The 5,771-nt window shown below is 35.3% G+C and overlaps 1 protein-coding gene across 1 annotated transcript in view; it reads right to left on the reverse strand.

Moving 5' to 3' along the window:
- ZNF407 (zinc finger protein 407) overlaps positions 1-5,771 on the reverse strand; it is a gene marked incomplete at its 3' end in the record, with an annotated part of 108,900 nt that overhangs the window by 91,405 nt on the left and 11,724 nt on the right. The window lies entirely within an intron of this gene.

The following is a 5,771-nucleotide window of genomic DNA, read 5'->3' on the forward strand; positions in this document are numbered from 1 at the left end:
TTACAGCTAAAAGTTATAAAACATAAATCAGTCTATTCTTTCCCTTTTTGGATAGCATTCCACTTCTCTTATCAAACCCTGGAGTACAAGGGAAAATAAAGATTGATAAAGATTAGGCTTGGTTATTTATCCTCTAAATTTTAAAGTAAAGTTACTAAAAGCACCAAGGAAAATCACAGCTGAATCAGGAGTTTGATGCATAAATTATTAAAAACAAAAATAAAGCAAATGTATACCTTCTGAATTTGGGATATAAATCCAAACCATGCAACTCAAGCCTATCAACAACCCAACCAAAATTTTAATCAAGTAAATCTTTCTCCAACCAACCACCAGGACCAACCACCCACACTGACAATTCTCAAGCTCCCTTCTTCTCACTGAAACCGAGACGACTTTTTTGCCATCTCCTTCTGCCAACATAAGGCATTTTTTAACAATATCTTTCTCAATGCTTAGGCCAATCTTTCCAAATCATGGTATAAGGACAGAAGTCTCTTTTTCAATAGGTACACTGAATTTTAGGACTGCCTCTTGCCTTAGCACTGCTAAATCCCAATTTTTGCACCTTTGCCCATTAGTCCCAACTCCTGCCTCCTCAGGAAGGGGCTCTAACCCTCCCTGGGGGGAACAGAAGGTGCTTGCTCTGAGGATGTGTTTAGAGCAAGGTGCTTATGGCCTAACAGAAATGCACACATCCTGGACATCAGAATAATCTATAATAAAGTAAAAGATTACAAATGCATGTCTGTAAAAGCACTAGTGGGACACACAGATGATAGCCACACCACCGTGCATCTTGTTAATTACAATTTGGAAGCACATTGAATGGGATTGCATGCAGCACAAGTATTAGTCTGAGTCATGGTCTCCAATTCAACTACAAATATATACGCTCATGAGCGTGTCCCTTATACACCTTCTCTTCGGCAAGTACAACTAAATCATTAGTATAATCCAATTTATCATGCAAATTGCTAAAAACACATTTTATTAAGCCAGAAAGTTGGTCCTGACTTCTCTGTAGCAATTGTAATACCAGTCTCAAACAGAAGAGTCCTTCCACCGCCTGTATCCAAGTCTCCCACTCGCTCGCTTCCACTCCAGCCAAGTCCATGGCAAACTTCCAGACCAAGAGAGGCTCACACAACACCCTGTAGGATCCGTACCAGCTGTTAAAAGATGCTGGGAGCTTTTCTGAATAAGAGTAAATTGCTTCCATTTCAAGCAGTTTTCTTAAATAGTAAAAATAGGGACTGTGTACTGAAGGTCAGGTTTGCAAATCTAATAAAATGATAGATAACTGAACAAAAATTGGCAAGATAATACAAGACATATGTTGCCTCGCTCCACATATTTATCCAGTATTTTCTTATTAATTTGTTTAAAAGTGTGTGCAAGTTTGGAAAGCTGTTACCGAGGTTCCCCTCAATTTCCTTACTGAAGTACACGTAGACACAAGTGCATGATAGGACCAAACAGCAAAGTGCAGATAGAGACACTTGGAACAGCTGGATCTGGAGTGGTCATTTCACATGCACTTATCTCTGATCTAAACAGCTGAACCAAATACATCTTTTTTGTTTGGATACTTCGGCAGGTACGATGAGTGTAATTAACTGATCGTGCAAAAATGCAATTTCATGATGCGTTTGATGATTTAGGTATACAACAGTTTTAGTTCTCAGAGCTGACTAAAAATAGTGATTTTAATTCATTCGTGCTGCCTACAATTACCCACAACCATGTATTTTTAAGTATTTCCAGCCTATAAAAATTACTAATTTTTGCCACTTGTGTTTATCTGCATTTAGACTTTGATTTGGATAAATTAAGCTCTCAAGTGTTCCTTGCTTTATGAAACTCTGCATGTTGTACACTTCAACACAAATAAATGACTTCTACCATTAGAGGTTTAAATAATGTAATGTATTTCATGCTCAGCCTGAAGCTGGATTCCAATGAAGTTGCTAATGCACGTAATGATTAAGTGTAACTCAAATACTAACTGTGTTGTTGAAAACATGACAGGCAATAATTTGGTCTATTATATTCTGCCATTTAATTGCCTAGTACAGACATTCTCTGACACGTTATGAAGCAATGATTTACAATTATTCAAGCTGCAAAGGTCAGAAAGTGACATTATAATCATCTACACAGAGATCCCTTCTAATGCACAAAAACTAGGTAATACCACACAAAAATAGTTTTACTAGAGTAGCAACTTTCTATTTAAGATTTCCCAAACTGTGCAAGTATAAATAATTAATTTATATTACATCCTTGAAAATACAATGTTTTTCCTGCTCCTACCAATGAATTTCTGAATAAGTCTTTTTTACTTGCTAAAAGCAATCTTAAGACCAGGCTTTCACTAAAAGTAGCCTGACATTAACAGCAGTCAGTTAAAAAAAAAAATCAGAAAATCTAAAAGATTCTTTAGAACACAGCACAGGAGTACAGCCAATTTTGTTGATGCAGCTGGTCAAAGCACATTCCTATCTATAAAGTACAAAGATCTATTAGCCACTATACTCAACATAGGCGAGTATTTTTCTTTAGACATTCTCAAAGCAACCAGTGCAATTAAAATACTGAACTTTATACAGATTAAGATCTCCGAACTATTCTTAGCTTTAGAAACAGCAGCAAAAGTGAAGTCATTTCCATGCTTGGGACACTATAACTCTCCTCAAAGTTGTTTATATGAGGCTTTACAAAATAACCAAATTTAGCAAAACACTTATTTAGCAGGACATATTAGAACTGCTCCAGAATTAATTGGGAATGGAGTTTCAAAACAAACCAAGAACTGAGGAGCAGAAAGTAAAAAAGATTAATACCTTCATCCACCAAAAGACCAAAACAAAGCAAAACACCTCCAAAACCCCACAAAAAACACATCCCACAGGAAAGAACTACCTCAGAAAAAAACAGGAAAAAATCCAACCTTTTCCATCCCATCCCAAATTCCTTTGTGTATACAAATACTTGCTTTGGCTCCTTAAAGCACTTAAATTCTACATATGGAATACTATAGAATAAACAGAATAATCATAATAAAGACATTTGTAGTAATGTAACTACAAACATCCGTTCAGTTTTTAGGAAGGTAATACAAAATGTGTACGTGCATGTTTTAGATACTGAAAATTTTCCCAAAAATCCAAACCTACCTTATGCACATCTTCCTCAGCAGATTTTTAAGAAGTCATAAAGGAGAAAAAAAAAAAAGAAGCAGCCACTCTTACTTGAAACATGTAACTACATCCCAGAAAATTCTGTTTCAGAAAGCAAAAGCTAGAAAAAGGCAAAGGAATAGTAGATGCATTTTTAAATCAAACATCGCCTATAAATTCTGTTCAAAATCTCAAGTGCAGAACAATGCATTTTTCATGTTCTACCTGAGGCATAAAATTTGAAAAGTGCATGATAAGCCTTTTCACTGCATTTCACCAGGCAAATGAAACAACAATTTTAAATCCCAGGCAACCAAGATTTGCTCATCTAACCAGGGTATCAGCCAATTTCAGAGCCAGACTTTCAAAAATTAAATTCAAATACACAGCAGTTTGCTACCCGCAGAAAACAGATACTACCTCTGAAATAATGGGATATATTTTACAGCCACGGTATGGAAAAGAAAATTAACACACATCTGCGATAAGGAAATGAGGAGCAGACGGTTTATTCCAAATGTTAAAACATTAGCGGAGTCCAATTTCTGTGTCATGCAGTTTGTGCTGTGCAGCTAAAGAACAACAAACCCTGAACTTCAATTAAAAAAAAATAAAACAACACAGCAAAATTACTGCTGTTTTCAACAACTAAGTGAATTATATACTGTGTACTTTGTATCATGTAAATATGAAGATCATTTGGAAAACTGAGACACAGCCAACCTTTCCTAAAACAACACCATAGATGCATCTTTTTGCTTTTTTTTAAAAGACAAAAATTTCCAGATAGTTTTTGTCTCAAAAAAAAAAAAAGTGGTATTTTTCAGACCACACAACACCACAATGTTGTCCTGACATTTCACCTTAAAAAAGTGAGCAAGAAGATTCAAAAGCTTTTGAAACACAATTTATCCTCGCAACTAGCAAAGGGCTTTTATTACTATGAATCTAAAAGTCAGAGGATAGAATATTAACTACTGCAGAAAAGAAAACATAGTGCAGGACCTTCTGTTTGTGACAAAATTACAGAGTTAATGTTCCTGAAAGATCACTTCACCTTTTAAAGCATGATTTTTAAAAAGGTAAAATTTATAGCAATTAAAGCTAATGAAGAAATGCAGCATGAGCTGCTTATGTTCAGGAACTAATAGGTCCACTGAGCATTTCTAAGATTATTTAGCCATCAATGATAATGAATTGACATTGTCAGTGGTGTTAATGTACCAATGCTCTATAGTGCCACTAATCCGATAGGCAATCCTAGCAATTTTATTTTTTTTATGTTGCTACTTTATTTTTTTAACCTACACACCACCCAATCCTTTCAATTAAAGTAGCAGAAATACAGCACAGGCTATTACACTTTTTTCTCTTCGTCCACATTTAAGGATGGCATATTCATTATTTGGACTACAGTTCAAACTGCTCTGGTCATTCCTCCTTCAAATCTTGCTCAATTCTTCAGGACTGTTAGCTGCAGTACAAAAATGTCTTTTCCAATTAAATCACCATTAATGCATAATTCTTAAAATACATTTTTGGTGCACATTAAGTGAAATGTGATGATTATTTAAACAGGTATATAAATCAGATTCTTGTAAGCACTGGGTATTGTGGTATATGCCTGTTCAGCTGATTGTTTTGTCATACCTAAATAGCACAGGTTCACGCTGTTGATGAAAATTAGCTATACAATACGACACAGAAATGGAAAATGAGTACCAGGTATGGTACCTTGGTTACCAGGTATGACATGCCACGAACATGCAGTAAGCAATCAGCTTAGCAAAGTGACTAACATTCAAGTCCACCGTTTAAATCTTTCATACATGTTTTGCTCTCTCTCTTGCATAACTGTCACGAATTGCAACCAAGGGTTGTGCAATTTCTGAGGCAGATTCTAAGAACATGTCAATCCTGAAGTGAAGGATTGAGTCTCCGAAAAAGTCAGGTACGGTGCCAAATCCTAATCATTTTAATTCTCTTTTTATAAAAGATGAGCCATTAGCTATTTTGATATTTTTTGTACTTTTCCTCTTATGATAACATAGTTAAATAGTATGATGATTTTTCAGTTTAAGTTGAAAGAGAATTGAATAAAGAACCATTGTCAAGTTTGTTGACAACTTCTAAGGAACAGAGCTTAGCCTTAGCTAAACAGTTTTGTGAATCTGCAGTCATTAACTATCTTCCACGCCAAATTCTCAGCAATTCATATAGCAGAGATAGTAAATAAGATTTTCCAAACAACATAAAATAGCCTACCACGCATAATGTTCATTTTAAACATGCTGCAAAATAAAGAGTAGTACAAGTTATTCTACTACTGATATTCAGTGGACTTAAGAATTAGGCTCATACATTTTTATTTCTTGTTTCAAGAAGTCAGCAATTAATTTTCTTAAGTGAGTAAAAACATCCGAAGTATCTCATAATGCTGCATGCAAAATTATTTGAAAAACAGAGAGATGAATCAGTGAAAATCACTCAGCTGCATCTCCAGCTGAACATTCACTTGTCCTTTAAAATGTGTAACTCACTTTGTCCTGCAGCGGGTTGGTACGCTAAGGCTAAACTACCCCTCCTGCT

This window comes from Mesitornis unicolor, unplaced genomic scaffold, assembly GCF_000695765.1.
Source record: "Mesitornis unicolor isolate BGI_N332 unplaced genomic scaffold, ASM69576v1 scaffold25309, whole genome shotgun sequence".
Lineage (NCBI taxonomy): Eukaryota > Metazoa > Chordata > Aves > Mesitornithiformes > Mesitornithidae > Mesitornis > Mesitornis unicolor.